Genomic DNA, 12,102 nt, shown 5'->3' on the forward strand with positions numbered 1-12,102 from the left:
AGTGAAAAATTTAAATATACGGTACTTAAAACATAACAAAAAGTGAATTTAAGTTATATTTTTCAAAAAGTGAAAGTCAAATTAAAAATATAACATGATATTTTTAATTTTTGCTGTTGCATCAAAAAGGTCCACTTTTGAGGCACTAAAACGACTATTACTCTTGACTAACAACTCCGATTGAGTTCTAGGTTAGATCGAATTGAAGGGAAAAGCAAAAGGCACGACATGAGCAAAACTGTAATGTCCCCATTTTAGCAGTTGACCAAGTGTGTGCGCGTTAGCCTTGTTCTACATGGTCCCGAGGGCTAACGAAGGGTTTAATGGGATCTTGGAGTGTTTTGGCCTAGTCATTTCCAGTTTGGGCCAAAACGAAGTTGATTTACTTAGTTTCAGGCATACTTACTATTTTTAGTAAGTCGGCAGGACACAGTGCAGGTCAATTTTGGTGATTGGACTCGATACTCCTCGGTGAGAGCTTTCCGATGAGCTATCACTCGCATTATTCGGAGTCCGATTGCTAATACATTTTAATGCCTGAAGTTTTATTAAAGTAACATCTAATTTAATTGTAAAATATTAAAGTGTTACTTTAATATATATTTTATGGTGATGTGTACCCAAGGGAGACATAAGGGGTATTTTAATATATGTTTTATATTACACATCTTTTATCCCACATTGCCCATATGAGTTGAGGGGACCCGTGGGAATAGAATAAAAGGAAGCATTTGTGGCTTCATTAGGCAGGTTGAATATGAGAAGAAATTGGTATGTGAGTTGCAGCTCAGTTCTTGGCATTTGAGGACGTCTATCCTCTCTTGTAACATTCTAGACGTCATTCCCTTGGGGTTTGGCCTTTGGAATTCTTTGTTTTTGGCTTCATTATCAGGCAGTTTAGTTGCATTTCCGGCTACAGGCAGATTTGGTATTTTGCTCATATCTTCTTCACTACTTGTCCGACGCTTATGCCGCTTTGAGGGAATGGTATTATGAAGGTAGTGGACTGATTGAAGGACAAAGTATTGTAGCAGCAAGTTCGTAAGCATGGGCTGGAGTATTATGACAATATTGCTGAAGTAATTAGTGAGTTGATAAATCTGCCATGTATTTGGTTTTATGAATTCTGAAAATAATATTTTATTAGCAGCAGTTCATTTCCACTTTGCATATTATTGTAGTTCCTTTCTTGTTTATGTTGTATGATACCAATTCCATCCATGAAACACAACAAACAAATAAACGTTTGATTTCCGGAGTTATAAGGGGTTTTAAGAAGTTGAATGCAAACTGTTTGACATAATTCCTTTCAGCAATTTGGTTTAGTTTTTTGGGACATCCAGGGGTGCCCATTACAGTGGTATCAGAGCTATAAGTACTGCCATCCTGTGGAGGTCTTATAGGGAATTTGGAACAGCCGGATAGAGGGAAAAAGTAAGTAAAAAAAACACAGGCTAAGCATTTATGTTTGAGCATGCGACAGGGGTCTTATAATTTCCGCGATACCAGAGCAAGACAAAATAGGATTTCAGACTTGCAAAGCAAACAGTCTAGTACATCCGTGCAGGGGGACATTGAATTCAACCATACAGACACAGAGGAGATATTCTGTGATCAGGACAATAATATGGGTGATCGAGATGACAGGAATACAGGATTAGGCGGAGGCAGAAATGCTGGTCCAGATCAAGGGGAGGTACTGTTCCGACAGTTACTGGATACATTAGAGCAGGGGTAGCGTATGCAGCAGGAGCAGAATAGGCGAATGGACATGATGTTGCAGCTCATGGCTAGACAGATGGGTGTCAATATTAATCCAGGTGATGCCAACAACAGAAACAATAACAACGAGGGAAACAATAACAACGGGGGAAACAATAACCATGAAGGCCAAGGCAACAACAATGGTCCTGAGAATAACATTAATGGTAATAATGGACACGGCAACAATGGGAATGAGGCTGATAACTTTAGACACGTTGCACGCCCAGCACGGACTGTGAGCTCGAGACCTCTTCTACCCACTTTTCCACACAGAGATCCGGTTCATCCAGTAAACGAACCGCAGATTACCAAGTTATAGGATCAGTTCAGGAGGGACTGGGAGGCTAGTGGACCAGAGTTTCAGGCGGATATTTCTCTTAGAGATTATATGGACTTGAGGATGAGACACATGCCTAAAGCAGGAGGGAGGAATCAAAACTTTGAGCTGAGGAAGAAAGTTGGAAAACTTTCTTTACCTTATTATGATGCTTCAGGGAAGATGACTGCACGAGCTTGGGTGCAGAAGGTAGATACATACTTGCAGCTTAATCCTATGCCTGAGGAGGAGGCTATCAAGTATGCGGCTATGCACTTGGATGGCGTTGCACATGAATGGTGGCATCATGGCATGGTGACTTTGGGGCATAATCAGATTACATCTTATGAGGAATTCACCGAAACATTGATTGGGAGATTTGACACTAAGGATCCCGAGTTACATTTCAAGGAGCTAGCACAGTTAAAACAGTCAAGTTCTGTGGATGCTTACATTGCCGAGTTTCAGCGCTTGTCTGTACTTGTTACTGATATCTCTCCTAGGAGATTGGTGGTGTTATTTTGTGATGGTCTTGCTGATCCATTACGAGGTTGGGTGAAGGGACATGATCCACTCACGTTAGCTGAAGCAACTAAAAAGGCACGAGATTTAGCCCCTTCGGTATACAAAGGAAAAAACCATTCAACAGATTCTTCCTACCGCAAGGACAAAGACAAAAAATCATTTCAGAAAGAGTATAGCAAACCCAAAGAAGGATCAAAAGGACTAGACAATGAAACCTTGAATGAACTTCGAAAGAAGAAGCTGTGCTTCCGTTGTAGAGAGCCTTGGGACTTATCTCATAAATGTTCTCTCAAGGCTAAGGCAAATCAAATGGAGTATTTTTCAGCAGAAGAGTCAGAGTCAGAAGGGGAGGATCAGCACTCCGATTCAGATGAGGGTAACACTATAGAGGAGAGCAACATTCCTAAGGATGATAGATCGTTGGCACGCTTGACAGGGGCCCAAAAGGCAATCACATTTAAGGTCAGGGGTACTATCCAGGGGCAGAAAGTGATATCTCTTATTGACACTGGGGCTACACATAACTTCATAGATGCACAGTTGGTAGCCAGGAGAGGGTTACAGACAGAGGAGCATGATGGGTTTAGAGTCATGGTGGCTAACGGTGATAAGTTATTATGCACTCGGAAGATATCTAATCTTCGCATCAGGTTTGGAGATGGCTACGAGTTGGAAGATGAGTTCTATGTTGTGGACATGGGAGATTATGATGTCATCCTCGGCATGACATGGATGGCTTCACTAGTTGAGTTCACACTCAATCTAGCGAAATTGGAGATGAGATTCCAGCATGAGGGGAGAACTGTGGTACTTAGAGGGCTTTCAGATGGAGGTTGCAGAATAGTGTCCTTGAGGAGAATGCAGAGACTTTTTCGTCATGATGACATAGAGTGGGCGGCAGAGTGCCACATTATGCCAACTTCACCAGAGCCACAAGAAAAGAGTCATCCACTAGATGTCCAGAAGATACTTGATAGACACGCTAAAGTATTTAGCGATATTCCTCATGGGGTTCCTCCTGACAGAGGGATGGAACATGTTATTGAGCTCGAGGAGGGAGCCAAACCAGTTATGATTACTCCCTATCGTCATCCTAAGAAACACAAGGATGAGATAGAGAAGGCGATTAAGGATTTGTTGGAGATGGGGCATATCAGGCCCAGGTTGTGTGGTACAGATCTTACACCTAGCACTAGTTATCATCCGCAAACAGATGGGCAAACAGAGATTGTGAATAAATGGGCGGAAGGATATTTGAGGAACTATGTAACTACACAACAAAAGGCTTGGATCAGATGGTTGCATATGGGAGAGTATTGTTATAACACCACTTATCATATGTCCATCAAGATGACTCCTTTCATGGCACTCTATGGTTATGAAGCACCTAGCTTCATGGATTTAGTTTTGGGGGACAGTAGAGTGCCCAAAGCCAAAAACTTATTGCAGGATAGTTAGGACATCCTGAAAGTGCTCAAAGAGAATATACAACAGGCCCAGAATCAACAGAAATTGTATGCTGATCAGCACCGAATAGAGCGTAGCTTCGAGGTAGGGGATATGGTTTACTTGAGGCTACAACCATATAGACAGTCATCGCTCAAGAAGAGCGGAGCTGAAAAGTTGAAACCTAGATTTTATGGTCCCTACAGGGTGATTCGCAAAGTGGGCAAAGTCGCCTATGAGCTTGAGCTTCCAGAGGGCAATCGAGTGCACAATGTGTTTCATGTGTCTAGGCTTAAGAAAGCCATTGGTGAGAGTGTAGTGCCTTCTGCAGATTTACCCCCTTTGGATGAGGAGGGGAAGCTTGTGTTAGTACCTGAGGCTATTGTGGATACCAGAGAGAGGAAGCTTAGAAACAGGATAGTGAAGGAGTATTTGGTCAAATGGAAAGACCTGCCGGAGGAAGATTCTACATGGGAGAGTGAGCAGGTTATTTAGCAGGCTGGACTGAGGTTGCTTGAGGACAAGCAATTTCAAGGGGGGCGGACTGTAATGTCCCCATTTTAGCAGTTGACCAAGTGTGTGCGCGTTAGCCTTGTTCTACATGGTCCCGAGGGCTAACGAAGGGTTTAATGGGATCTTGGAGTGTTTTGGCCTAGTCATTTCCAGTTTGGGCCAAAACGAAGTTGATTTACTTAGTTTCAGGCATACTTACTATTTTTAGTAAGTCGGCAGGACACAGTGCAGGTCAATTTTGGTGATTGGACTCGATACTCCTCGGTGAGAGCTTTCCGATGAGCTATCACTCGCATTATTCGGAGTCCGATTGCTAATACATTTTAATGCCTGAAGTTTTATTAAAGTAACGTCTAATTTAATTGTAAAATATTAAAGTGTTACTTTAATATATATTTTATGGTGATGTGTACCCAAGGGAGACATAAGGGGTATTTTAATATATGTTTTATATTACACATCTTTTATCCCACATTGCCCATATGAGTTGAGGGGACCCGTGGGAATAGAATAAAAGGAAGCATTTGTGGCTTCATTAGGCAGGTTGAATATGAGAAGAAATTGGTATGTGAGTTGCAGCTCAGTTCTTGGCATTTTAGGACGTCTATCCTCTCTTGTAACATTCTAGACGTCATTCCCTTGGGGTTTGGCCTTTGGAATTCTTTGTTTTTGGCTTCATTATCAGGCAGTTTAGTTGCATTTCCGGCTACAGGCAGATTTGGTATTTTGCTCATATCTTCTTCACTACTTGTCCGACGCTTATGCCGCTTTGAGGGAATGGTATTACGAAGGTAGTGGACTGATTGAAGGACAAAGTATTGTAGCAGCAAGTTCGTAAGCATGGGCTGGAGTATTATGACAATATTGCTGAAGTAATTAGTGAGTTGATAAATCTGCCATGTATTTGGTTTTATGAATTCTGAAAATAATATTTTATTAGCAGCAGTTCATTTCCACTTTGCATATTATTGTAGTTCCTTTCTTGTTTATGTTGTATGATACCAATTCCATCCATGAAACACAACAAACAAATAAACGTTTGATTTCCGGAGTTATAAGGGGTTTTAAGAAGTTGAATGCAAACTGTTTGACATAATTCCTTTCAGCAATTTGGTTTAGTTTTTTGGGACATCCAGGGGTGCCCATTACAAAAACCAAAGGACTAAAAACCAACAAACTCAAACTCAAAAGCAAAGAAAAAGACGATGAAGGCCTAAAAAATCAAGCAAAGGTTTTATAGAAAGCAAAACAAACAAGATTTGACGAAGGCCTTCAGTAAAACGATTTGATATACGAATTGAAATTGATTGATCGATCAACATTAAACAATTGAATATCAAATTCAAACTTAGAGATACACAAAACTAACTTCAAAAAAGTTTCATGCTGTTACCAACATTTTGTGGTGACAAAATGCAGGTAACAGTACGAAACTTTTTCAAGTTTAGTTTCACATTTCTTTGAGTTTAGTGCATTATTTAATTGGTTAGTATTGATCAACCAATCAGTACCAATTGATATAATGAATCTTTTTACTAAAAGCTTTCATCAAGTCTTTTTTGTTTTGCTTTCTGTCGAGCCTTTGCTTGATTTTTAAGGCCTTCATTGTCCGTTTTTTGCTTTTGAGTTTGCGTTTGTTGGTTTTGAATCTTTTGGTTTTACTCATGTCATGCCTTTCGTTTTTCCCTTCGATTCGGTCTGACCTAGAGGTCAATTGGAGTTGTCAGTCAAGAGATATGCCCGTTTTAGTGTCTCAAAAGTGGACCTTTTTGATGCATCAGTACGAATTAAAAATATCATGCTATATTTCTAATTTGACATTCACTTTTTGAAAAATATAACTTAAAATCATTTTATGTTATGTTTTAAAGTTATTTTATCTTTTCAATTTTCACTCAAAGTGACTATAATGCACTTTATGTTATAATTTTAAGTTGAGTTACTTTTTGATTTTTCACTTAAGTGACTATGTTAACTATATAGTTCAATTTAATTTTTAGTATTTAAATCAAATGCTCTAGCAAATATTACTTTTTGAATGATATTTACATGTTATATTGTTAATATGATATGTAAATATAATTTATGTCCTACTTAAGTAATATTTTAATGAATTTAAATTGACATGTGCTTATTAAATCACTTAAGGTCATTAAAAGTGGACTTTTTACATGTCATTGCGTATAATTTTCAACTTAGAAGTATTAATCCACCAAAAGTGGACATTTTATATGCAATGCATATAAAGTTCAACTTGTAATCAAAAGTGGACTTTTTTGATGTCATTACATCAAAAGGTTATCATGTAAGTGGACCTTTTTGGTGTAATTGCATCAAATATGAAATTTTCATGTCTTTGCATCTAAAAAGTGAGATGTAACTTATAATATGCCAGTGACCCAAAAAGGTCCGATTTTAACCAAAAACATGTTTTAATATGTGCAATGACCTCCAAAAAGTCCGATTTTGAAGAAGAATATGTTCTTGCCCTCCAAGAACCCAATTTTGATCATAACTTGAGATTTTCTCAATGGATTTGTATGAGATTTTCTCCAATAGGATCGTTTTTTCTTGGCAATGGATTTTCTAACATCAAAAATGGATTTATCTTGCTAAAAAACGTTTTCCCAAACTCCCTCCAAGGGCACGTTTTTGGAAAAATCTCCAAAAAATTCAATTTTTAATACATGTTTTTGCTCCAATCCAAATCTATTTGGCATTTTAAGTGTTTGTCATTGCATTGTGATACACATTTTCAACTTTGGAAGCTAAAAACGAATTCATTTCATACCTTTTATGAATTACGTTTTTGCTTAAAATGCTCGGAAAATTGGGGTTTAAATCCACTTTTATGCGTTTTGAAGCCACTTTTTTGCATTTTGATCCATGTATATGCATTTGGGGAAGTCGTTTTTGCATTTAGAAGTCAAAAATTACTCAAAAACATGCATTTTTTGGCCACATTTTTGCAAAAACGGCCCAGATTTTGGCATTAAAAAATCATGTTTTTGTTCAAAAAAACTCAAAATAATGCATTTTCAGCTCATACCTTTGATTAAGAGGGATTGTTTTTGATTTTTAAATGCATGATATTGTCTTTGGAGAGCATGTATTTGGCACTTTCATGTCAAATTCGACCCTTCATTGCTCATTAATTTGTGTTAAATGCATGTATGGAAAAAGTCAAAAAGTTGTTTGAAAATCCGGATTTGAGGAAGAATTGGTCTTCAAGTCTATAAAACTTGCTATTTTGGCTCTTTAACCTCCAAGCAAGTGGACATTTTCAAACTTGCTCATCAATTCATGCTTATCTTGCTATTTCCATGCATATTTTAGCTTGAAATTGCACATTTTTCCATATATATGCCATGAAAAGTGCGTTTTGCCATTAAAAATGATGAAAACTTTCATTTTCATAGTTTTGGAATTTCCTCAAACTCCAAATTCGAAATTGCATGTTGAAGTGCTTTGCATATTGACATTTTTGAGTCTTTTGCCAAAGGCATGTGTTTGTTTTGTGCTTTGTGCTTGCTTTTCAGTTTTCTCCACTTTGGAGAAGTTACAAGTTCTTTCCCAAGAACTTGTTTTTGCTTTACTTCATGCGAAAACATCATCACGTTTCACTTCCATTTTCCATGTCACAACACTTCACATCTCATCCGACAAATGCGATTACATGTTTTCCATCTCATTCACCATCCGCACATGCATGTAATCCCATTTTTTGCTTCTATTTTCACTCATCTCACTTTCCGCATCCATTCGCATGACACGATTACACGAAATGTCTTACATGTAATTGCATCTCAAAGGTCCAATTTTGATTAAAAGTCACTTTTTGAAAAGTCAAAAAGATGTCATGTGCATGTTGTCACATGTACTTTGACCTTACTTTTTCTCAAAGACATTTATAAAGTTCATTTTCCCTCAAACTTCATTCCATTTTCGCCTCTCTCTATATGTATTTGCGCCTCCTTGAGCAAATATATGTTTCCGAATCTTTCCATGCTTTGCATCTCTTCCATTTGCACTTACATGTAAAAGCTCGTCCACTGTTCGCCTTCGCTTTCCATCTCATCCTTCATCCCTTATTGCATGTTGCATTTACATGTAATCCATTTTCCGTGCAATGACATCTTGAAAGCCCAAGTCACATTTTGGAAATCAACAATCACCATTTGCACGCATTCCCATGCGTTAAACACTTTGTCACAAAAAAAAAGAGGTAAAAGTGTTGATGGAAAGTTGTTCCGAGTTTACATCTAGACATCGTCAAGAAGGTTTTCAATTTTTCAAAGACTCTAGTTTGTGTTGATCTACAAAAGAGAGTTCACGACAACTTGAGTGAGAAAAGTTGGATCACATCAAGTTTCCACATGACAACGGACAATTCATCACAGTTAGAGGTTATCAAAAGACCCAAAACCCATGGTTATCAAGGTGAATGTAGTGGCACAAAATACAGTAACTTTTGATCCTGTGATCATCCGGGATTGCATCGTCAAGTACAAGGCCCTTCAGAAACAATCCCTAGGATTGTTTCCTTCTCTTCCATCTTCTTTCTTTTTCTTCATATTTGTAGTTGGAGAGGTGCATTGCATGAAAAGATGTAATTATATATAATGCGAGTTGCATGTAACTCTATATTTTCTCTTTTAGTTAGACTGGGTCAAGGTTGGTTGAGTTGCTCCCACTTTTTCCTCCATCTCTTTCTCAACTCCTGTGCCTATATAAAAGAGTGCCCCCGCATTGTAAAAATCATTTTTTATTGTATGCAAGAAAGCTATGCCACATTTGTGCAAGCATAACTTTGATTGTGTAGTACGAATTTGGGAGAGAAGTGAATAAAAGAAGCAATTGGATTTGAAGCTTTGATTGGAAGCAATTGTGATGGAGCAAATTAGAAGCTTTGACTGTAATTTGTGCCTATTGTCTTGATTCATGTTATTATTGTGTGTTCAATAAAAGAGCATAGTGATTTAAGAAGCAATCGAAGCCAAAGCTTTGATTGGGAGCGGTTGTGAAAATATATAGCTAGAAGCTTTGTCTATAGCTTATACTTCTTTCTTAATTCACAAAATAGTTAAGTATTCTTACTTTTAGGAGTCTTTGTGTCCTAATTGTAAAGCTTTTCATATAGAAATACAACCGGACTTAGAGTCAAATCGGTACATTTTTAGCTAGCCTTTGAGTTAGTGAAGGTTTATTGGTATCACTGTTTCCAGCTTTTGATAGAAGTGTACTTAGAGATTCACCCTGCCTATTACTCGCTCCATGAGTAAGTGGATTCTTTCTTGAAAGATAAGAAGAAAGGATATTGGTAACATCCATTTTATAAAAATCTCTCCACTTCTTGCTTACCTTGAGTTGATCCAAAGAATGGTGAGAAGGGGGAGCCTTCTCTTTAAGGCAGGAGAGACTCTGTCTCACACGTTGTTGCTGGTTATCCTATTTTGCGACTGGATTTTTACCCAAAACTGTCGGTTGCAAAATATCCACCCAACAGACAACATAGCCCAATGTGTTCATTGGGTAATTTTAGGCAAAAACGACCCTTAGATCAAAAAAGGCCAAGAAATGTTCAAGAAATGAGCATTTGAAACCTGGAAAACCCATTTATGGAGAAAAGCACCCCAAAAAGTGAAGTATTAAGAGCCAAAAACATGTGTTTTTGGGCTAAACATTGCCACTTTTGGGTGTTTTAACTTAAAAAGTCCATTATGTAACAATTTTAAAAGATGTATATGTAATGGATTAGAAAAACCTCATTTTATTTATTAATATAATTAAAATAATTAAGATTTATTCACCATTGAAGGACTCCTAGTCTTTGCTTTGGTCTTTCTCTGCACCTTTATTTTCCTCTTCATGCTTTTTGTTGTTTGTTTTCTCGGACACTGTTTGGTGCTCCCGCTGTGGTCTGTTGTCTTGTTGTAATCTCTTAGTCCCATAAACCTTTTATGGTCTTTTGTTGGACATTTATATTGTTATCTTATCTTATCTTATACATGCAACAATACATGTACATGAGTTAGATTTTCCCACTTGCATTAATTAAATAAGTTTAAACTATGTAAATACATATTTAAAACCCCCTTAACACATTGGATATAAAAGGTCCATTTAATTTAATTTTGGGACTTATAATTTATTGGAAGTGGGTTTTCACATAATGATTTGCATGTTGATGTATGCAATTTGTAATAGAAACCCCACTTTTATGCACTTAAGTTGTCTTATGTAAATATCGAACTATAGTTTTTAATAAAGTAATATGAAAAATAGTCTAGAAATATGCTATTTTCATAAAACATAAATCCTATGGTCAAATCAATTTAGAATGATTTGAAATTTTAAAATGGACTACAAAATCCACTTTTATAAGATATTCACTAAAAATATGCACTTGACCTGGAAAAGCCTACTTTCCCGTTATAAGTTGAGCTAGACAACTCCGATTTGAACCTAAGTTAGCTCGAATCGAGCAGAATTCCAAGGGCTATTCACTAAAGGAAAAAGAAAAAGAAAAAACTATTTACAACACAAAAAAAAACAAAGAAAAGACATGAAAGTTTACCAAATATTGAGTGTTTGTAGTGCGAGAAAAAAAACTCTTACCAACAAATAGTTGGGGATAATCTCAACAGAAAACCTTCAAAAGAAAACACAATATTGCACAAAGAACAATTTAGAGATAATGAATTGTTTTCATGATGTCTCATCAATGCTTTAAAATAAAGAGGATGTGCCTACGAATCCATGAGAAAATTGTGTAGGGTTGCCTCAGTTTTGTGATGTCAAAATTGAGGACAAGAGGAGAACAACCTAGATGGCCAAAAACACTACAAAGAGCATTACCACAATCCCGACTACCAACTGAACTTCAAACATCACTGGATGCCAAGAAAACCCAAAGTTGAGGTCTCCAGGAACAATGCAGCCCCCTAACAACAACCAATTAGCTAACAGTCACGTCAGCTGACTAAGCCTGAGAAGGTGACATTACAACAAGTTTCACACTAAAAAATCTCTACTCTTAGAGCTGGAAGGATTGATGAACACCAAAAGATAAAGGTGAATCCAACATTCCCTTGTGCTTTATTCGGTTCTTAACAAGGAAAAATAAATTGTAAATGGATAGGTTGTCAGCAGTTTGGGGATAAAAAACACTGCTAAATCTGTTAGAAACACATCTGGATCTCTGGGAACCCTCTGAAATGTCACAAATTGGAACAGCAAACATGGTTGACATGCAACCTTCTATCAAACTAAAACTGCATTCAAGTGAGCAAAACAACTTTCTGATACAAAGATGGTAATGCTGATATAGCTTCCCAATCATAACATTGCCCCTCAAGTGATTTGTAACCAAATTTATGTTACAACAATGCCTCATTTAATGTTTATAACATCATAGTTTTTATTACAGAAAATGATTCCTGGTTGGAACTATTGTTACAAACTTACAACTTACTTTGTTGGACAAGAAGTTTTTAATAAACTAATTTTGAAGACTGCAAATTATTCTCAAGATTCAC

General features: G+C 37.2%; 1 protein-coding gene across 6 annotated transcripts in view; it reads left to right on the forward strand.

Moving 5' to 3' along the window:
- Nucleotides 1–12,102, forward strand: part of LOC149573126 (putative ion channel POLLUX-like 2) — a 412,830-nt gene that overhangs the window by 40,066 nt on the left and 360,662 nt on the right. The gene's annotated exons all lie outside the window — the stretch shown is intronic.

Source organism: Cupressus sempervirens, chromosome 2 (assembly GCF_028749045.1).
Source record: "Cupressus sempervirens isolate cs-2001-9-10 chromosome 2, ASM2874904v1, whole genome shotgun sequence".
Classification (NCBI taxonomy): Eukaryota; Viridiplantae; Streptophyta; class Pinopsida; order Cupressales; family Cupressaceae; genus Cupressus; species Cupressus sempervirens.